Source organism: Saccopteryx leptura, chromosome 12 (assembly GCF_036850995.1).
Source record: "Saccopteryx leptura isolate mSacLep1 chromosome 12, mSacLep1_pri_phased_curated, whole genome shotgun sequence".
Taxonomy (NCBI): domain Eukaryota; kingdom Metazoa; phylum Chordata; class Mammalia; order Chiroptera; family Emballonuridae; genus Saccopteryx; species Saccopteryx leptura.
The window spans coordinates 16,631,268-16,654,550 of NC_089514.1; the positions used below are offsets into that span (position 1 = coordinate 16,631,268).

Sequence of the window (23,283 nt, forward strand, 5' to 3'; positions counted from 1 at the left end):
ACTGTCTTTTCGAGCATGGAGGACTCTGTTGTTCTAGAAGCATCTCTTTCTTTCTACCATGCTACCATGGATGTTGGCTGACCCTGACAAGTCTAGGTCCCGATGCATTTGTGCCCCTTGTATGTAGGAGTGAAGTCAGGAGCTACAGGGTTTAGTTTGGATAACCTATAGCTGGAGTTCCTAGGGCTGTGTTCTTCCATACCTAGCACCTTGAATTTGGGATTTTACCTTAGAAACGAATATTTTATTGCACTGGGAACTTTACTAAATCATACACTGAGGTTAAATTTTATTAAAAGTTAGTTTCCGAAACCAAGTGCTGCTCATCGTGCCACCTAGCCGAGCAGGTGATGACTGGAGCGGGGAATTAGGGAGCTGGCGTGGTTGAAACTCTTTGAGAAGTGATTGAGCTTTCCCCAGTCATCCCCAAACGTCTGTAGGTTTTTTTTTTTAAGTCAGCTGTTGCAAAAATAAAGAAGCTCTTGCTGTTTTCTTTGGAGAGAGAAATGTGGTTGATGATTATAATTTCCATATTTTGGGGGGTGTTAGTTTAAACCATTTCTGCATTTTTCAAATATCAGAAATCAATTCATTCCCTATGGTTTATATAATCTTTAGTTTAACCAGCACACATTGAGCATGTGTGCTCCTCGTCCATTGCATCCAGGTTTCAGGAGCTGGAAGACTGAGAGAGGTGTTCTGAAGAAAAGTACACGGTGGGGGGAGGGGCAGTGGCCTGTGTTCTGTCTCAGTCCCTGGGTGATGTCTCTTCAACACTGACAGTGGCTCTCTGTGCTTCAGTGATCCTAAAGGTGGGCTGAAATCTCTGCAGGTAAAGGAAAGTTATAAATGTGTGGGGTGTATGGTGTGCCCCAGGATACAGGAGAGGCCTCAGGTTTAGCTGGAGAGGTGCAGCTGTGAGAGGATGGTGGTTGGGGCTGAGCCCAGAGGGCGGTGGTCAGGGCAGCCGGTGTGCTTGCGGAGTGCCTGCACAGGTTGGGGCGAAGGCAGGTTTACAGGTGTTCATAGGGGATATAGTACCACTACAAGACTAAACTCTTGTGTTTTGCATGTTCACAATTATAAAATTACTTTTTCCCCCCACACTGTATTATTCTGATTTTTCCCGTGTTTAACTTTAGGGCTCAGTCCGTTTAATTTAGCAGATGTTTATTTGGGATTATTCCACAAGACTTCAGGCCTAGGTTAATTTTGGAAATTGCTCACCAGAGATCGTGTTGAACTGCTTTTTACCTCTTAAGTGCTTTATGGGAACTTCAGTCTCCCCAAAACATCCCGTGTGGCGCAGAGTTGTCCTTAGGATGCCCTCTGACAGGATCATTAGGGTAAACTCTGCAAGGACTAAGGAACCCTTATAGTGAGGCTGACTGAGCCTATATTATTTATTTATTTATTTTTTGTATTTTTCTGAAGCTGGAAACGGGGAGAGACAGTGAGACAGACTCCCGCATGCGCCCGACCGGGATCCACCCGGCACACCCACCAGGGGCAAAGCTCTGCCCACCAGGGGGCGATGCTCTGCCCCTCCGGGTGTCGCTCTGCGGCGACCAGAGCCACTCTAGCGCCTGGGGCAGAGGCCAAGGAGCCATCCCCAGCGCCCGGGCCATCTTTGCTCCAATGGAGCCTTGGCTGTGGGAGGAGAAGAGAGTGACAGAGAGGAAGGAGGGGGTGGGGGTGGAGAAGCAAATGGGCGCTTCTCCTGTGTGCCCTGGCCGGGAATCGAACCCGGGTCCCCCACACGTCAGGCTTATTTATTTATGGCAGAGCCAGAGCCAGAGAGAGGGACAGACAGACAGGAAGGGAGAGAGATGAGAAACATCAATTCTTCGTTGTGGCTCCTTAGTTGTTCATTGATTGATTTCTCATATGTGCCTTGACCAGGGAGCTACAGCAGACTGAGTGACCCCTTGCTCGAGCCAGCGACCGTGGGCTCAAACTGATGAGCCTTGCTCAAACCAGATGAGCCCGCGCTCAAGCTCACAAACTCAGGGTCTCGAACCTGGGTCCTCTGCATCCCAGTCTGACGCTCTATCCACTGCGCCACCGCCTGGTCAGGCCTATATTATTTATTTTCAAAGTCAGCTGTGACAAGACAATCATCAGTAGTCATATTAAAGCACCTGTTATCACTCAGTTTTTGTTAAGGCATCTCAAATGACACAACAAACCTTTGGAGAAAGATGAGGTAGACATGTCTGTGTGCACACACCATTAACAGCAAAACCAGGGCCAGCAGTGCACGCAGCACAGTGATAGGGAGGGACAGTGGCATCCTGCTTGAAATCATAAACACCTCAGGTGCTCAGCTCTGTGATCCTGGGCAAACTGATTAAACTCTCTGAGCCTATCAGTTTATCTATAAATAGGGGCCGTAAAGCTTATTGCACAAGGTTTCTGGGAGCTAAATGATAATGTTTGTGAAGGACTTCTTGAAGTATCTGGCACCTAGGTGGTATTGGCTCATATTAATAAGCTTGTGTATTTACATGTGCCAGTTGGAAGAAAGAGATATACCATTCCTGTGTAATTCCATGGTTTGTGTCGCATATGTACAGATACATAGGAATGTTTCACATTTCCTTGTGCAGTATGGGTTGTGTGTTGCGACTATGTTAAGAATTTGTGTTTAGATGTATATGTTTTAAGATATTTACTATGGATCTAGTCTTAAAATTACCTTAAGAGAAGGACTAGTAGATAAAGAATTTGTTAATTTCAGAGGTAGACAGCATAGTACAAAAATGTACAAAGGATAAGAAGTGGCAGTTTAGAAGGGGATATCTTTTTAAAAAAATATTAAGATTTTTTTTTTAAAGATTTTATTTATTGACTTTAGAGAGAGGAGAGAGAGAGAGAGAGATAGAGAGAGAGAGGTGGGTGGGGAAGAGGATAGCATCAACTCATAAGAGTTGCTTCTCATATGTGCCTTGACGGGGCAAGCCTGGGGTTTAGAATTGATGACCTCGGCATTCCAGGTCGAGGCTTTATCCACTGAGCCACCACAGGTCAGGCAAGTTAAGATTTTATTTATTGACTTTACAGAGAGAGGAGAGAGGGACAGGGAGCAAGAAGTATCAACTCATAGTTGCTTCACTTTGGTTTTACATTGCTTGTTGTATGTACCTTGACTGGGCAAGCCCGGAGTTTGAACCAGCGACCCTAGCATTCCAGGTCAATACTTGATCCACTGTGTCACCCCAGGTCAGGCTAGAAGGGGATAGCTTAAAAGACAATCTACTTAGGAAAAGATACCCAATCTTTTATTTACTTAGTTAGTTTTTAAAATTTTTTATTGACTTTTAGAGAAAAAGTGATGGAAAGAGAAAGAAAGGGGGTGATGAGCAGGAAGCATCAACTCATAGTAGTTGCTTCCCGTCTGTACCTTGATCAGGCAAGCTCAGGGATTTGAACTGGTGATCTCAGCATTCCAGATCAATGCTTTTATCCACTATGCCACCACAGGTCAGGCAAGATATCCACTCTTACTAGTTGTTAGAAAAAAGCCAACTGGGAATGATGAACAAGATTGATACTATCTGGGGTTGGCAAGAATGTGGAGGAATGGACACTCAGGGAGTAAATTGTCAAAGAAGACTTCATGGCACGTCATTTGGCAGGATCTCTTAGTGTGAATACCCTTCAAATACATTGAAACAACTCAGTCCTCATGATTATGCACAGTCTGTAAGCATAATTTTAATCAGCAATGTGGTAAAAGAGCTCTAAATCACCAGGCAGGACTTTGTAAAAAGGTCTCTGTATAGGAGTCCATAATACACGCAGATAAATTGTAGGTTTTACGACATCTCTCATTACATTTTAACAGGTATTATACAGATAGTCTGAAACTCTCACCACTGTCTACTTTCCATGCAAAAGAGATCCCTAGCCTTCACCTGATTGGGACGTTTTCAGATACCCAGTTTTGAGCTTTAGAAGGTAGATTTTTGAAAAGAAGGAAGATACCTAAAGCCCCTTCTCATCTTTTTTTTTTTTTTTAAAAGCACTTTGAAGTAATGTTAAACAGTTTCTAACTCTTAAGCATGTTCAATGTCTTTCTTTAGCAATTTCTATTATAAATACTTGGCAAAAGACATTTTTGCAGTATTGTTTAATAGAAAATTAGAAATAACCTAAATGTCCATTTACCGAAAATGTACCGTATTTTAACAATACACTGTGGTAGATTTGGAGGCAGTTATAAAGAATTATATAGATTTATACAAGCTGACATGGGAAGAGCAAATTGAAAAGCAGGTTATGCAATTACTCTTTAAAAAGGAAGGAATGCCTTGGCTGGATAGCTCTGTTGGTTAGAATATTGTCCCTGACCACAGAGGTTGCCGGTTCGATCCCCAGTCAGGGCACATACGGGAACAGATCAATATTCCTGTGTCTCTCTCTCTCTCTCTCTCTCTCTCTCTCTCTCCCTCCCCCTTCCTCTCTCACTAAAATCAATAATAATAAAAAAGACAGGAATTCAGGGGGGAAAAAACACCTCTCAGATGCACATGTCTCTTAAAAACAGATAAAGATCTGAAAGGTTCTCCATGGAAAAAGTGGTTATCTCTGCAAAAGGGAACTGCTTGAGGGGGAAAGGCTAGTGGGAGATCTTTGGTTTTATACCTCGTTCTACTGGTTCTCAAGCTTTGGTTTTGACCCTTTGGTACTTAAAAAGTGAGGACTCCCAAAGAGCTTTTTTGTTTTGTTTCTCTTTATAGATATATATATTTCATTATCAATCAGCTAAATAATGTTTCAAATTATTTTAAAATAAATACAATAAACCCATTTCATGTTAACCTAAGATTTTTGTAAAAAACAACAACAAAAACCACTTTCTAAAACCAAAATAAAAATTAGAAAGAAAAGGGCCTGACCTGTGGTGGCGCAATGTATAAAGCATCGACCTGGAAATGCTGAGGTCACCAGTTCGAAACACTGGGCTTGCCTGGTCAAGGCATATATGGGAGTTGATGCTTCCTGCTCCTTCCCCCTTCTCTCTCTCTCTTTCTCTCTCCTCTCTAAAATGAATAAATAAAAAAATTGGGAAAATGGAACTGTTTTATGTCTTTTTCCTAATTTCTTTCATATTTGATCTAAAAGACAGCTGAATCCTCATAAGTATTTATGCATTTAGTCTGTTGTGATATATTGTTTTGGTTGAAGTATGTGAGAAAATCCAGCCTCACACAGGTATATATTTTATAGTTAGAAAAGGAAAAGATTATTATTATTTTTTGACAGAGAGAGAGAGAGGGACAGATAGGGACAGACAGACAGCAAGGGAGAGAGATGAGAAGCCTCAAATCTTCCTTGTGGCTCCTTAGTTGTTCATTGATTGCTTTCTCATATATGTCTTGACCTGGGGGCTACAGCAGAGCCAGTGACCCCTTGGCTCAAGCCAGCAACCTTCGGCTTCAAGCCAGTGACGATGGGGTCATGTTGAATCCCAGGCTCAAGCCAGTGACCATGGGGTCAAGTCTATGATCTCGGGCTCAAGCCAGTGATAATGGGGTCGTGCCAATGATCCCATGCTTAAGTCAGCAACCCCGTGCTCAAGCTGGATGAGCCCATGCTTAAGCTGGTGACCTCAGGGTTTTGAACCTGGGTCCTCCATGTCCCAGTCCAACACTCGACCCACTGTGCCACCGCCTGGTCAGGTGGAAAAGATTACTGTATAGTCGTTTTAGACATCTGTGGATATTCTGTTTCCACACCAAAACTGGACAAGTGGTAGTTTTTTAAAGGCTAGTGAAATGTGCAATCTGAAATCATATCGGTGAACCTTTTGTATTTTGTTACATGAAAACCCATTGCTCTCTTTTGCACTTTGAATGGTTCTTTTATCCATAAGTATTGAGAAACTGTCAAAGCTCATGGTTGTAGATAAGTTTGCCAAAAACTCTGGCTTTTACTTAAAAGCTCAAATTTAGTCATTGGCAACAAATGCTGCTAGTTTGTTTTTTTTTTTTTCATTTTTCTGAAGCTGGAAACAGGGAGAGACAGTCAGACAGACTCCCGCATGCGCCCGACCGGGATCCACCCGGCACGCCCACCATGGGGCGACGCTCTGCCCACCAGGGGGCGATGCTCTGCCCATCCTGGGCGTCGCCATATTGCGACCAGAGCCACTCTAGCGCCTGAGGCAGAGGCCACAGAGCCATCCCCAGCGCCCGGGCCATCTTTGCTCCAATGGAGCCTCGGCTGCGGGAGGGGAAGAGAGAGACAGAGAGGAAGGCGCGGCGGAGGGGTGGAGAAGCAAATGGGCGCTTCTCCTATGTGCCCTGGCCGGGAATCGAACCCGGGTCCTCCGCACGCTAGGCCGACGCTCTACCGCTGAGCCAACCGGCCAGGGCAATGCTGCTAGTTTTTCTGGAAGTGACTGGCTGACTTTATTCTCTTTTGAGCAAACGTCCACCAGATACTCAAGGTTAAATAACCATACTTTGTCCATAGCTCTTTCAAGTAAAAATGGTGCTCTTATGAAAAAGTGGCAGGTTCAAGTCTTGCAATTCAAACAAGTGCACAGTGCTTTTTCTTCAGACAGCCACAGTGGGTAGCAAGTGTTTTCTGCATACTGCTCTCTCCTTCACAGAGACATTAACAAGGGGTGTGTACTCAAGGGTTAAGAAAATTAATACTTTTTATTGCTTCTTCCAGGACATTTCAAAATGAAACTGGGATTGTATTTTCTTGGAAGTGAGGAATACAATGACTGCTACTGCAGCTTAGTGTTCCTGCCTTGATTCATTTATGCTCGATGCCTTAGTTTACCCACCGCTGCTTTTACACCATCAGTGCAAATGTCAACACAGTGAAAACGGCAAATGGCAACTTAATATATACATAGTTTTTGACTTTTTGGACCTCTTGAAAGTGCCTCAGGGACCCCCAGAGGTCCACATACTATTGCTGCTTCACACTAATGTGATGTTTGAAATTAGTTGGAGTAGGTATTTCTATGAATATGTATTTACATCACACAACAGAAGGCAAGATCAAGTGAGGATTTCATGCAACTCTGGTGTGTTAGCCTTCATAGGGAATTTTACATTTCAGTTTCTGCAAAACAGGTGTGGGAAGAGAAAGATGAGGAAAGGTAAGAAACAAAACACAAAGGAAGAATCTAGGTGTAGGAAAGATAAAATATGTATTGCTATTTTTTTTGGGGGGGGGCCATTTTAAAGAGGAGAGAGAGAGAAGGGGGAGGAGCAGGAAGCATCAACCCCCATATGTGCCTTGACCGGGCAAGCCCAGGTTTCAAACCAGCGACCACAGCGTTCCAGGTCGACGCTTTATCCACTGTGCCAGTACAGGTCAGGCAAGATAAAATATTTAAATAGTAGTTAGGGAGCACTTAAAACAAACATACATGGGCAAAATAAAGTGAGTTTGATCATTTGGGCACCAAAGTGAATTAATTGTACACGTTGACTACAGGTCTTGCCTAAGGAAGTGAGCAGCCTTCAGTATCTTTTGTTATTTAAAACGTTAAAGAAATCTACTTGGAATCTCAGGACACCACTGAAGTTACTCTCGAGGATTTAGATGTCTTGAGGCTAGAAGCTTGCTTGTGGTGACTCACTGCATTTGTGGGGGTGACCACATGATGAGTCTTGCCTCTGATTTATTTCAGCCAACTTTGCTTGCACTTAGGAACTGTTGGTTAACTTTAGAAAATAACTACTTTTGTTCCTATCACAAGAGAGGTACTTACCTTAAACAATATTTTTTTTCTTCATGAATTATGATACAACAGTTACCTTTCATGGTATTTCACCAAGTCTTTTCCATATAAAAAGTATTTGTTTTCTGATATAAGAAAGCTTGGTAGCTTGCTAGTAATGTTTTCTTTTTCAGATGCTTCTGTTTTGCTGATCTTGGATCTTAGCAGTTTTTAAATTGAACAAATTTGAGTGTTTAGTAAAAGCCAAGATACTGCTTTATTTATGTTCTTGGAAAGACAAGAACTTGCTCTCCTAAAGCTGAGGGTCTAGGCTGCACTGTCTACGAGGGTAGCCACTGGCCACGTGTGTCTATCAAGCAATTGAAATGTGGGTAGTCCAAATTGAGATGATGTATATGTATTTTGAAGGCTTAGTTCAAAAAGAGAATGTGAAATATCTCAAATTTTATATTAATTTTACCTGTTTTTTTACTTGAATGTGGCTTGTGTTATATTTCTGTTGGATAGCACTGATTTACAGAGGAAGGTGGACAATATATATTTATACATAATGTGAGGTATATGTTTAAGGTTACAGAGAAGAATAAAACAGTATGGAAAAATGGGGACAACTCTAGGGCCTGGGTTACTTCCTATTGGATGATCATGGAAAAATCTCACCAATAGGTTCTCTGCCTGAGCAGAGGCCTCTAAGAGATGAGCAGGTCCAGGGGAAGAGTGACCCAAGCAAAGGGGGACAGGGAGCCCAAGAACACCGAAGTCTGTGCATGCTCACTGCCTTTGGTCAACAAGGAGGCCGATGTGGCTGGATTAGAGCAGCAGCAGGAGAGGTGTAGAAGATGAGCATGCGTGCTGGTGGGTAGGAATGGGATGAGAGGAAGCCGTGGAGGGGTTTTAGAAGGGACAGTTCTGTTGAAGTTTAGGGAACTCTGCTGAGAATAGACCGTGTTGGGTAGAGTGAGACCAGAGAGACCAGTTAGGAGAAAATTAGAATTGTACAGGTCAGAGATGGTGGTGGCGGGATTGAGGTGGAGATGGTGGCAGTGTTGAGTGGATAGACTCTTCTATAGTTCGAATACTATTAATTGTTCTGGAACATTTGAGAATATGCCATTTACCGCTAAATACTATATTTCAGTGTTTTTCCTAAAAATAAAGGTCATCTATTACGAGAACCCAGTAAAATTATCAATAAATAAAATATTGATATCCTAGTGTGTAATCTATAAATACTATTCAAATTTTGCCTGTTGGCCCACTACTGCCCTTTTTCTGATCCTGGATCCAGTCCAGCATACATGATGCATTTAGTTGCGATGTTTCCTGGGTTTCTTTTAATCTGAACAACACCTCCGGCTTTTGTTTGTCTTCCACGACCTCCCTGTTGAGTGTAAGCTAGTTCTTTTGTAGAATGTCTCCCTGTGAGTTGGTCTGTGTCTCCCCACGGGTAGAGTCAGGTTGTGTATTTTATGGTGGGATCCCACAGAAGTGATGATGTCCTCGGTCAGCAGCTCAGCAGCTCATCGGGAGGCTCAAGACGTTGATTTTGTTCTAATAGTGAAGCTGTTAACCCTGGTCAGTTGGTTAAGGGGGTATCCGCCAGGCTTCTCCAGTGGGAAGTTACTGTTTTCTCCTTTTGCGTTGAGAATCTTGTGAGGGATATTTTGCAACAAGGTAAAGGTCTAGTTTCCCATCAAACTCACCAATCTAAGCATTCAGTGATGATTCTTATTCGAAATTAGTGGTTGCCAAATGGTGACTTTCTATTTCTGTCATTTCTCCTACATTGATTGGTTAGAATTTTATGCTAAGGAAGAGCTTTCTCTTCTCCATTTATTTTGTTTGTTTATATTGATGTGGACTCACTGAGTTTTGTTTTGCGGATTATAACATGTTACTATTATTTTCTTGCTCTGTCAAAGTGAGGGTTAGGTAAGAGGCATTCCAGCATGGTGCTGGTGAGCTGAAGGCATGATTCAGCACAGCTGGGGAAAGGGAACACTGTGACACTAATGTTCGCAGTGCTAGGGGAGATCTTTGTATGCCATCCTTCATTGTAAATGAACAACTTTGTACTTAACTTGAAAATGGACGTTAGCTGCCTAAGTGCAACAAATCTAATATATTTGACTCTTTTCTGGTGATGATTTATATTTTATAACTAGTGACTATCAGGTCATTCTTCATGAATATGACACAGTAAGCTGTTTCATTTTTTAATTTTCACTTAAGAATTTTATTAAAAATTTTTTTTTCCTTTTTATTGAATTTATTGGTGAGACACTGGTTAACAAAATTGTACGCGTTTCAGGTGCCCAATTCTACGGTATCTGCACACTGTGTTGTGTTCACCACCCCGTGTCAAGTCTCTGCCCATCACCCTTTACCCCCCACACCCTCTTCTACCTCCCTCTCTCTCCAACCCCTCACTGCCACCACCAGCAGTCACCATATAACACACTAATCAGGTTCTGTGCACCTGGAAATGTGCAATAACTTGTCTACTACCTACATTAATTATAATTGATAATCATATATGTGGGTTATTTTTTTCATATCAGTCTAACTTTATTTTAGCCCATGATCAGGTGTTTTCCCTAGTTCAGGGATCCCCAAACTTTTTACACAGGGGGCCAGTTCACTGTTCCTCAGACCGTTGGAGGGCCAGACTGTAAATAAAAAACTAGGAACAAATCCCTATGCACACTGCACATATCTTATTTTAAAGTAAAAAAAACAAAACGGGAACAAATCCAATATTTAAAATAAAGAACAAGTAAATTTAAATCAACAAACTGACCAGGCTGACCAGGTGGTGGCGCAGTGGATAGAGTGTCGGACTGGGATGCGGAAGGACCCAGGTTTGAGACCCCGAGATCACCAGCTTGAGCACAGGCTCATCTGGCTTGAGCAAAGAGCTCACCAGCTTGGACCCAAGGTCGCTGGCTCCAGCAGGGGGTTACTTGGTCTGCTGAAGGCCCACAGTCAAGGCACATGTGAGAAAGCAAACAATGAACAATTAGGAAGTCGCAGTGTGCAACGAGAAACTGATGATTGATGCGTCTCATCTCTCTCCGTTCCTGTCTGTCTGTCCCTGTCTATCTCTGCCTCTGTAAAAAAAAAAACCAAAAAAACTGAGCAGTATTTCAATGGGAACTACCAATGACCACCAAAGAGGTGCCCCTTCCGGAAGTGCAGCAGGGCAGATAAATGGCCTTAGGGAGCCGCATGCGGCCTGCAGGCCGTAGTTTGGGGACCCCTGCCCTAGTTCATTGCATTTTGATGCACTAACTATGGTAAGTGTGAGATTGGTAGAACATTGTTATACATTCTTCAGTGTTCCTGTTTAATCTTAACATCTCTTGGCAAGTGATGTGTACACTGACACAAATCAAATGGAATCTTAAACTATCTTCTTGAGATAATAATATACTGTATACAAAACACCCACAGGAATTAATTAGTTGTTTTTGTATAGTAATTAAAAAGCTTGGAAGATTTAAAAATACGTAGTTACATAGCAAAATTTAAACCATAAAAATGATTGAAATGATCATTTTCACCTGCATAATTTTATTAACCAGTGTTGCCCCAATAAATTCAATTAAACAAAATAAAGTTTAAAAAGTTATCTTTTTCTTAGATGAAGTCATTGTGTAGTTCTTGTGTGTTTGTGTTTTTTTTTAGGGGGAAAGATTTGTATACATAGACAAGCATCTATGAATGTGTACTTTTTAGAAAAACTACTTATTCAGTTCTGCCCCGTACGGTTTTGAAGTTTTAGAAAGTAGTTTTGAAAGTGCTCTGGAAGCTGGAGGGGAAGAAATTGTGATATATAGTAGTCCAATACTATTAAAACAGTGGAGTCTTGATTTAGGAGTCAAGTACATTTACCCGTACCTAAGCTGATCATATATAGTTACAACTTATTTAAATGCCTTTGTTATTAATAGGATATTAATAATAGGTTAGGTCTCATTATTAATACTTGTTACAGATTATTCTAATTATCTGAAACCTCCAGCATGTGGTTTACCCCCATTATTAATATGGAAAGAAGAAACATTTTACAGTGTTTAACCAAAGGTTAAAAAACAAAGAATGGATGCTTCTCATCTCCCTCCCTTCCTGTCTGTCCCTATCTGTCCCTCTCTGACTCTCTCTGTCTATAAAAAAGTAAATTACTTTAAAATTACAGTTGACATACAACACATTAATTTCAGATGTACAGCACAGTGATTAGACATTTATTTACCTTACAAAGTGAACACTGTGGTAAGTCTTGTCCCCATCACACAGCATAGTTATTACAGTATTGTTGACTATATCACCAATGCTGTATTTTACACCCCCATGACTACTTTTTTATAATGAGCAATTTGTAATGCTGTTTATTTTTTAACTTAATAATTTTACACAAAAGTCTATTAAAATATTCTGGAAAGCATTGACATTTTATTTGTAAGAATAAAGAAAACTAGTTCAAGATTTTTTATTTATTTTTTATATTTTTCTGAAGTTGGAAACGGGAGGCAGTCAGACAGACCTCCGCATACGCCCGACCGGGATCCACCCAGCATGCCCATCAGGGGGCAATGCTCTGCCCATCCGGGGCGTCACTCTGTTGCGACCAGAGCCACTCTAGCGCCTGAGGCAGAGGCCATGGAGCCGTCCTCAGTGCCTGGGCCATCTTTGCTCCAATGGAGCCTTGGCTTCGGGAGGGGAAAAGAGAGACAGAGAGGAAGGAGAAGGGGAGGGGCGGAGAAGTAGATGGGCGCTTCTCCTGTGTGCCCTGGCCGGGAATCGAACTCGGGACTCCTGCATGCCAGGCTGATGCTCTACCACTGAGCCAAAGGGCCAGGGCATAGTTCAAGATTTTAAAGAATGAAATTTTTTTTTTACATTGATAATATAAATATTTTAAGTTAAAGTGTACATTAATGAATTTTTAACAGATAAAATACTGGTGTATTTTAATTCCAGGTGAAAGTCTAATATATTTAATGCACATCAATAGGGCTAATTCTAAATTTATAGACTTGTTTAAACTAATAGCTCTTACATAAACTATAAACTATCTAATTAAATGTTAAAGATCTTATAATTTAATTACAGCTAGCAATTCAATATTGCATAACATCTAAGAGTTTTCATATGTCGACTTTAAACAAATTTAAATTTATTAAAAATATCACAGTTTATACTGTCTAAATATGTAGATCTGACAGATTTTAATTTGGTCATGTTCAATTTGTATATCGGTATTAGTATTTAATTTTTTCAGAACAGGTGTTAAATTTTTTGATAGTGTAATTAATTTAAAATGTTAAAATTTTACTGAACTGCTTCCAAATGGCTTCATCAAACAAAATTCTAGTTAGTTTATTGTAACTTTTAATTTGGTTTAATTAATTCTACCCTAAATCTCTAAATTTATCAAAGTACTAGATGAATATTTTAAGGAAATAACAGTGAAATACTTAAACTTAGTTTAATCACTTGAAACACTGAAATTTTTTAAAATCAGGAAATTGGTCTCAGCAAATTCTGAGTATGCACAGGATTATTTATTGTTATTCCAGTAGTGAAAAAACAGACACAGCCCTGGCCAGTTGGCTCAATGGTAGATAGAGGATTGGCATGGTGTTTGAATGTTCCAGGTTCAATTCCGGATCAGGGCACACAGGAGAAGCTTCCATCTGCTTCTCTTCCCTGCCCTTCTCACTTCTTTCTCTTTCTTCTCCTCCTGCAGCCATGGCTCCATTGGAGCGAATTGGCCACAGGCACTGAGGATGTCTCCATGGCCTCTGCCCTAGGTGCTAAGAAGGGCTCAGTTGCTGAGCAACAGAGCAACACCCCAGATGGGCAGAGCATCGCCCCCTAGTGGGCTTGCGGGGTGGATCAGTGTGCATGAGGGAGTCTGTCTCTGCCTCCCTCCTCTCACTGAATAAAAAAAAAGCTAAGAATTAAGATTTTTGAAAATACCATTCTGTATTTGAACAAAACTAAAAAATATCTAAGATAACATTAATTCATAGCCAACTGATATTTAAATTTGCTTCAAGAGATTGTATTTTAAAGATGTTGATATTTGCAGTTTGACTTTTATGGTTTATTTGCAATTTTATTTTCTGTCAACTTATCTATTGAGCCTTGCCTATTGACAACTAGTATGCCCAGGTGCTAAGGAAAGAGAAAAGCATTATCTTACAAATTTAAAAGAGAAAAATGAACATTTTACAGTAATTTTATTTTATTCAAATAAAAAGCAAATTTATATGAATGATATATGCATTAACATGTTTAGCCATTGTCATGATTGGCAGTAACTTAATTTTTAATGGTGGTCACATTTATTGGAAGGATTAAAGAAAAATAAAAGTGCCATTTGGCTTAAGAATCTGTGAGTTATGTGCAAATCAACATATTTCAGGAGTGGAAGAGTCCTTAGTTATTTTGTAATATCAAAATTTATGCAGATTTCTCTTTTGAATATCTTCTACATTTAAAGACATAATCATACAAAGTCTCCAAATCTCCATACAGGATAAATTCTTGGTTTCAGCCAACTCTCAATGGAGGGGCAACTAGCACAACACCATCTCCCCGGACAAAGAGCATTGGAATATTCCTTTTCGTTGATTTATATATTTCTTCATATGTTTCTTCATCAATTTCTATAGTAGTCACAGTTTCTTCCACATCTCCCAATATCATATTTTAGTGTTGATCATAAGCATGTAATCTACCTCGAAGCTCTCTGTCATTTCTCATTTTCACATAAATTCGCTCATCCAGGCTGAGCCTGATAAGATCCAAGGGCTCTTCTACGGTGTTGGTAGTTTGTTGCTGGTCCACGTCGTCCGCCATCTTTCAAACCGGCAGTAACTTTAAATGCATAGCTGAACTGAGTCTTTTGGACTATCTAAGTAGTTTGCAGTTTCTGGAAGAGGTGGGAGCTGTTAAGATTCTGAAAGTTTCTCTTTTTATCTACAGGACATAAAGATTTGTGTGTTGTTCTAAATCAGATCTGGTGTTTTGACCCTATTTGTTTGGTTTTGTAACTGTCATGACTGAATTTACAGGCTCTTGAAAAGGTAGACTGTTACATGTACAGTATTTTTTTCTACTTGTATTAGAGTGAAGATAGAATTTTGCAGCTAGGTTTTTAGTTACCCGTTTTATATAATATATTTGAAGCCTTCCCAAGTCCCAAAATACTTAAAGTTCTAAACATAGTGGTAATTAAATAATGTCTAACATAAATTTATTCAGAAGGGACTTTTAGAATCCCAAATATTTGTAACTGATGTTCTGCTGTTAAATTTAAGGTATGTTTTAGTTTTAATCATCAGTATGCTAAATGCAAGTGTATATGTATGCTGTAAGAAAAAAAAAAAAAGACCCGATGAACAGATAGATGGCTGATGGTTAGGGGTGTGTCCGAGTCTTGGTGTGCTGCCCCCTGGTGGATGATCTGTCCTGATAGCTTATGTTTTGCACTTGTTTCTACAAGTCAGTCTTTAGGCAATTAATTAAAGTGCTTGGCCTGCATTTAACACGTTCTTAAGTGTTTTGAAATGGATAAGCTTTTATTTCAACATTTTTACAAGGTGTTAAAGTCTAAAGTCCAGCCCACTAAAATTTAATGCCCTGTACAGATTGTTAATGACAGGTTTGGTTTGTGATGGTTTTCCTAATAGTAAAGCTTTCAAAAAGGGTTAGAGCACTTAAGGGGTGGGGAGGGCCATTTAAAACTCTTGGTGCCTGTGTTACAGAGAAAGCCTGAGGGCAGGCAGATGTGCTCTGGTTACACTTGAGGGTGAGTACAGCGGAGAGATAAGTTTGGTGCTCAGTGCCCCCCTCGCATTTTGGCTTATGCTAAACTATTTGACCAATTACATCAATATGTCAAGAAGACCAAGAGTTTCTTCCTTTGAGGGGCTTGTGTCTAACGTGGGCTTGGAGATGTTAGCCATAAGCGGCATGTTTTTGTGTATAATCAGTGATTATAAGCACAATACTACATTTTGGATTGTTGTAATAGGCACATTTTTAACATGTCACTTTTTAAGTTGAACTTGAACCATATGTAACTTTTGTTAGAATGTAATTGAAAGTGGCAATATAATTTTGAAAATGTGAAATATAGTTACTGAAGTTCTAAAGAAAAATATATAGCCTTGGTGGGTGGTAGAGCATTGCCTGTCAGCGTGTGGATGTCCTGGTTTGATTCTGGGTCAGGGCACAGACGAGAAGCACCCATCTGCCATCTGTTCCTCCACCCCTCTTCTCTCTCTCTCTTTCTTTCTCTTTCTCTCTCCCCTCTTTCTCTCTCCTGTCTCACTCTTCCTCTCTTCCCCTCCTGCAGCCATGGCTCTAATGGAGCGAGTTGCCCTGGGTGCCGAGGATGGCTCCATGGCCTCCACCTCAGGCACTAAGAAGAGCTTGGTTGCTAAGCCACAGAGCAACACCCCAGATAGGCAAAGCATTGCCTCCTAATGGGCTTGTCAGTTGGGGCACATGTGAGAGTCTGTCTGCTTCCCCTCGTCTCACTGAATTAAAAAAAGAAAAAACAATATCATTCAATTATTTTAAAGGTTATTTAACTAAAAAACTAATACCTGATAATTTTAAGTTAGTCTCATCCATCTAGTAACTGTATAAGTATATAGGGTCCTTGAAAGGACTTCCCAGTCCTTTCAAGGGGAACTTTTTTTTTTTTTGAGGGGGAACTTCTTGAATATCATGCTTTTATTGTCAGTTAGTAGAGTTATTTGTCTTATTCATGTATCATGTTAGCTGCTAGATGAGACTGGTGGTTTTATTACCTTGAAGTGGTCTACTCTATGTTAATGTAACTTCCTTGGACCTTTCTTTATAACATGTGGATGTAAATTAGGTAACTTCCAATGTCCTCTCCCACCACGAGATTGGGATATATATATATCCCAATTATAACTATATATATATATATAGTTATAATTATATTGGACAGTTTTCTTGGAAACCTGTTTTTTTTTTACATAGTAGACACCTAAAATTACTGTAGAAATAGCATGGAAATTAGAGTTATGAAGTTGAATTTTTAAAAAAATTTAATTTATTGGGGTGACATTGGTTAACATAGGTATACAGGTTTCAGGTGCTCAATTCTACAGTAGATCTCTGAATGGATTCTGTTTTTCACTTACCTACTTTTGAGGTTGGTTAAAATAATCTCTTGAGATTGTTTCCTTCATCTGTGAAGTGGGAGTATTAATGCCTACTTAGCTCAATTGTTGTAAGATCCAGTGAAAATGTATTTCAAGTACCTGACATGGTCTTTTATGCACTAGGAGTTCCTAAGTAAATGGTATCTGTTGTCATTCTCAATATTGTTGCCATTTAAAAATTTGTTGTGAACTGTATTTGTGGCAGAAATCACCTGGAAATGACTAGTTTTCTGGATGTTGCTGCTTTCAGTTTTTGTAGCTAGAGGATGCATCTTTTCATCTGCAGCATCTTTTTTTTTTTTTTTTAATTTTTATTTATTGATTTTAGAGAGAGGAAAGAGAGAGCATGCGTGTGCAAGAAAAAGGCAGGGGAGGAGTGGGAAGCATCAACTCATAGCTTCTCCTAGGTGCCCTAACTGGGCAAGCCCGGGGTTTCCTACGGGCAACCTCAGCATTCCAGGTCGATGCTTTATCCACTGCACAGGTCAGGCTGCAGCAAATAGTTGTTATACTGTATCAGAGAGTATTGACAAGGAAAAATGTTTGTACATGTTTAGTGCAGATGCAACCATTGTAGGCTTAACTACCTAGTACACATCAGCAACAACACAACTTTAAAAAAAATTATTTTCCATCTGCCTGACCAGGCGGCGGTGCAGTGGATAGAGCATCGGACTAGGATGCGGAGGACCCAGGTTCGAGACCCCAAGGTCTCCAGCTTGAGCGCGGGCTCATCTGGTTTGAGCAAAACTCACCAACTTGGACCCAAGGTCACTGGCTCGAGCAAGGGGTTACTTGGTCTGCTGAAGCCCCATGGTCAAGGCACACATGAGGAAGCAATCAATGAACAACTAAGGGGTCTCAAGGAAAAACTGATGATTGATGCTTTCTCATCTCCATTCCTGTCTGTCTGTCCCTATCTCTCTCTCTCTCTCTGACTCTCTCTCTCTGTAAAAGGAAAAAATTATTTTCCATCCATGTTTGGTTGAATCCAACCATGTAGAACAGCGGGGATACTGAGGGCCAAGAGTACTGTCCTTCCTAGGCAAGAGAAGAGGTTGTTGTTTGATGCAACAATCTCAGGACCTTTTAGTGTTTCTGAAGTATGGGAAATGCCAGTGTGATCGAAGGTTGTAAGTGAAAAGCACTTAACGTTTCTTTACTACCAGTCATGTAAACTCAATCATATTTTCTCTAAAACTTCCTTCCTCATGGTACAAAGTACTAACAAACTCAGACTTTGGTTTTGATGGAATTTATCATTTGTGAAGATGGCGACTTCTAGATTTTAAATTTTTTTTGTTTTATTATTATTATTATTATTATTATTATTTACAGAGACAGAGAGAGAGTCAGAGAGAGAGAGATAGACAGGGACAGATAGACAGGAATGGAGAAATGAGAAGCATCAATCATTAGTTTTTTGTTGTGCATTGCGACACCTTAGTTGTTCATTGATTGCTTTCTCATATGTGCCTTGACTGCGAGCCTTCAGCAGACTGAGGAACCCCTTGCTCGAGCCAGTGACCTTGGGTCCTAGCTGGTGAGCTTTTTTGCTCAAACCAGATGAGCCCACGCTCAAGCTAGCGACCTCGGGGTCTCAAACCTGGGTCCTTGGCATCGCAGTCCGACGCCTTATCCACTGCGCCACCGCCTGGTCAGGCGACTTTTAGATTTTAGAGAGTAGAGAAAAAACGAGGAAATTTCAAAAGTACTATAGGAGAGAAAATATAACAATAATAATTACTTCTGTAGCTCTCACCTAGAGTATCAAGAATGACCAGCTGATGACCATCCTTACTGGACTTTATACCCCTTCACCATACCTCCCCCAATGATTTTTGAAGCAAATTTAAGATAGCAAGGCTATTACCTTTCTAAATTCTTCTGAATGTATCTGTAAAAGATAAGGACTTACAGAAAAACATAGACAATTCCATTATTACATATTAAAAACATTGGCACTGATTGGTATCAAGTATTCCAGTTGTCTGATCGGGTCCACACTCTCCCCTCCACCCCAGTTATTTGAATTAGGACTTAAGTTTGATACATTGTGATTGGTTGATAGGTCTTAGGTTTAGTTAAAATTGGAAATATAAACCATCTGGATTATATAACTCTAAACTTGGAAATAAGACATCTAAACTGTCTTCCTTGAGACTCAGGTGGTGGAATTATTATGGTTGTTTTTTTTTAAGATTTTATCTATTGATTTTACAGAGAGGAGAGGGTGAGGGGAGCGAGATGTATTGACTCATAATTGCTTCACTTCAGTTGTTCATTGGTTCTTTGTAAGCCCAGGGTTTTGAACCAGCGACCTCAGCATTCCAGGTCAAGGATCTATCCACTGTGCCACCACAGGCCAGGGGAATGATTGTAGTTTTTAATGTTGATGAGATGGTGATATAACTTGATCAAGTACAGCTTTCTCACTTAGAAAACAAATTCAAGAATTTGCCTTGCAAAAGGACCACATCTAATTGACAGTAATGTGAAATAAAAAGTGTTAATGTACAGATACCCTATATAAAAATTCAACACTTAAAATTTTGTCATCTTTAAACACCTCTTCTTGCAGGTACAGTTAGTAATGGTGAAATTTTAATTGTTTCTGAAGTTTCCTTGACAAATAATAAAATTTTATGAGTTTTACCTTTTAGTTTCAAGTATACTAAGTTTTAGATCAGCTCTAATTGAAAAATATGTAATTTTACATACATGTAAAATTTAAACTTTCCTAGTAGCCACAGTAAGATGTAAAAAGTAACAGGTAAAGTTAATTTTCATATTTTTACTTAACTCAATATATTATCTCTTAACATATGCTCAGTGTTAAAAACTGTTGAAATTTCATATTTGTTTTTGGTATGAAGTTTTCAAAATCTGTTCTATATTTTGCACTCATGGAACAATTCCCCTGGGACTGAATTAACCACATTTCAAGTGTTCAGGGGCCTCGTGTTGTCCAGTTGCTAGTTCATTGGACAAAGCAGTTTTTGAGAGATTTAGCTTTAAAAATCACTTGTTAAAAGTATGATGTCTTGCTGGAAAAAAATATAATGGTATTTATAAATTAGTTCAACTATGGAACAATGTGGGAATGATTAATTTTCAGGGTGATTCAGGCAAAGAGAGGTTGTGTGTGCGAGTACTTTATTCCCTGACCACCCTGAGTTTCAAGGGAGATCTGTGTAGTTGGCTATCTCGTATTAAATGTTATACAGTACTTTTGAAAGAGCTACACATTTGAGTCATACAGGGAGTGAGCCTTATATTTAAATAGAACTCTCCTTGATGTTCAACTCCATGTGTTTATGTGGTTGGTAGAAATACTGGGAGGAACTTTTATGGTTAAAGGCACATTTTCAGATTAAATCTCAGTATGAAGACTGCAGACATCTTTGATTATTCAGGAGTCAAGGATCAGTCTGTGTCCTATTCAGCCATTATTTTTTTGAACAGTGTTCTGTGGTCTCACCTTGCACACATCCTAAGGAAGTGTAAGGACGTGAGCTGGATCCCTCCCTTGGAGGGACGTTTCGTTTCCTGAGGGGAGGTGTCAGTGTGTGTGTGCCCGCATTGGTGAGAGGCGCGCAGAGCTCGTGCGGCTGTTCTTGGACTCTGCCAGCCCGTACCCTTGGGCCAGCCCGTACCCCTGGGCCAGCCTAGCCTACCCCTGGGCCAGCCCCTACCGCTAGGCCAGCCCCTACCGCTGGGCCAGCCCGTACCCCTGGGCCAGCCCCTACCCCTGGGCCAGCCCGTACCCCAGGTTTCAGTCAGGTCTCCGTCCAGACACTGAGTGGTTGTCAGACTGCTCTAGGTAGAGGAAGGTGATAAGGTGTGCAGCTTTGAACGATAAATACACCTCTGTTTCAGTTAAGAGGACTAAATAAAACATGGATGTTGTTCCTGTGGGGATCTGGGAGCTGGGGGATGACAGAAGAGTCTCCTTAGAGCAGTGGTTCTCAAACACTTGAAGTTGGGGCACATTTAAAATCCTACAAATAATTGTAGGTGCACTATATACAAATTTCTGAGATATACGTTATAATAATTAAGTCAAATATTAAAAAAAAAAAGTCCAAGCGTGCTTTTATGGTAATTAAATGAAATAAATACAACAAAGTTAAATTTATTGACATAAAAAACATTTTTATGTTACATTTTTTGAGTTACGCTTTTTAGAATTCGTAAGAGGGTTAAGAAATAAAAAATGACAAAAAAGTTATCTTTTTATATATATAGATACATTCTTAGTAAGGTTTAGTAAATTCGACAGGTCCCAGCATGAATGTGTTAAGTTTTTTCATTCTTGTGTTTTGAGAAACATGAGCTTGATGTGTCCTAGCAATTTCTTCAATGCTTGGGCATATATTGAAAGGCAAACTCTCATTTCCTCGTGAATACATTGAAGAATTCCTCTCTTTTTACTCTTGTGTAGAGTGTAGAAAACCCCCACCATACACATATCATCTTAACTTTACACCAAACAAAGGATAGAAGAAACTTGCCTCCAGTCTTTCCAGGGAACATGGGGGGTAGTGTATACAATCCAGCACCACAGCTTAATAGCCTCTGGCTTCCTAATCAGGCAAGTGAGGTGGGGGGTTGGGCAGACTGTCAGCTTACAGCCAATTCCCCACACCTCTGTCCCCCAAAAATCTAAACTCCAAAAACCCTGTTGGTTTTATGGTCCCCGACAGGCACATATTTCTCTGGAGTACCATAGGGCGCACCTGGAAATCTTCTAGGGTGCACCACTGTGCCGTGGCGCACACTTTAAGAATCACTGCCTTAGAGGCTCACTTAGAACTGGAATTCTAAGGGGCTTTTCTTCCTTTAGTCCTTGTGTAAGCACTGTTGAGTTGTTGTGAACCAGGCAGTCTGCTCAACACTTGAATGCACAGCAGTGAATACAATAGGAATAATTTTGTCCTTGGGGTGTGCTCTGTTAAATAGACCTCACTGGTCACCAAACTTCACTGTATAAGAAATCATGTCCCCCTCCCTCCCCCCAAGATTCTGACTTAGGGAGTCTGCATTGGGGCCCTGGAATCTTCATTTCAAGTAAGCCCTCCTGGGGATTCTAGTGTCGATGGTTCTCAGACCACACTTGGACTGTCATCTCTACCTGTGCAGTGGTAGAGATGACACTTTTCCTTTCCTTCACCTAGTATTGAATTTACTAGGATCTGACACCCCCTTTTAACTGGGTATCAGGTTTCACAACGATTCTGAACCTGAGGTCTACCTGATTGGCTTCCAAATCGCAGTGTTGCGCCCTTTTCCCTATATTTACTGACATTTCTTTCAGACTGCCCTAAAAGGTATAATTTCTTCAGCTATCCTGTAACATTGGGGGAAGAGAGAAAACTGAAGTTACAGGGCTAGTTAGAACTCTTGAAATCTATAGATGTTTTCTCTTGCTTCCTCATATGTTATAACTTACTCACTGGAAATAATAGCTTATATCCTCCTTAACAACTAGTAAATTTTTTATTTTTGAGAGAAAGAGAGAGACAGGCAAGGAGAGAGATGAGAAGCATCAACTTGCAGTTGTAGCATTTTAGTTGTTCATTGATTGCTTCTTATATGTGCCTTGACTGGGAGCTCCAGCCAAGCCGGTGACCCTGCGCTCAAGCTGGCGAGCTTGTGCTTAATTAAACCAGCAACCTGAGGGTTTGAAAGCCGGGACCTCAGAGCACCTCGTCCACGCTCTATCCACTCTGCCACTACTGGTCAGGTAGTAAATTGTATTTTAAAAACACAAAAGCAAAAGGAAATTGAAAACTGCCTGTGATTCTCATGATACTCATTATTTTGGTGCTATACCCCTTTTTCTTGTGTGTGTGTGTGTGTGTACACACACATGCACATATACACACCTTTTTTTCTGCTTAGGGACATTTCTTATTTATTGTGGTAAAACAGACATTTTTAAATGAGGTCATATTTAATATTTTGTTGTATAACCCCTTCTTACCTGGCAACCATTAAAATGCTCTCTGTATCTATGAGGGTTTATTATTTATTTATTTAAGAGGAGGGGAGATAGACACCCATATGTGCTCTGACCAGGATCCACCTGGCAACACCTGTCTGGGGCTGATGACCAACTAAGCTCTCCTCGGTGCCCAGGGCTGACGCCCGTACCAGTCAAGCCACTGGCTGTGAGAGGGGAAGAGAGGTGTGAGGAGGGAGGAGAAGAGATGCAGATGGTTACTTCTCATGTGTTCCTTGACCGGTGATCAAATCCGGGATGTCCACATGATGGGGCGACACTCTATCCATTAAGCCAACCAGCCAGGGCCTGTAACTATGAGTTTGTTTCTGTTTTGTTTGTTCATTTTGTTT

At 40.5% G+C, this 23,283-nt stretch overlaps 1 protein-coding gene and 1 pseudogene across 2 annotated transcripts in view; one reads left to right on the forward strand and one right to left on the reverse strand.

The window, feature by feature from the left end:
• Positions 1-23,283, forward strand: part of IGF2BP3 (insulin like growth factor 2 mRNA binding protein 3) — a 110,135-nt gene that overhangs the window by 12,815 nt on the left and 74,037 nt on the right. The gene's annotated exons all lie outside the window — the stretch shown is intronic.
• Positions 14,059-14,584, reverse strand: LOC136383987 (U6 snRNA-associated Sm-like protein LSm3 pseudogene; annotated as a pseudogene).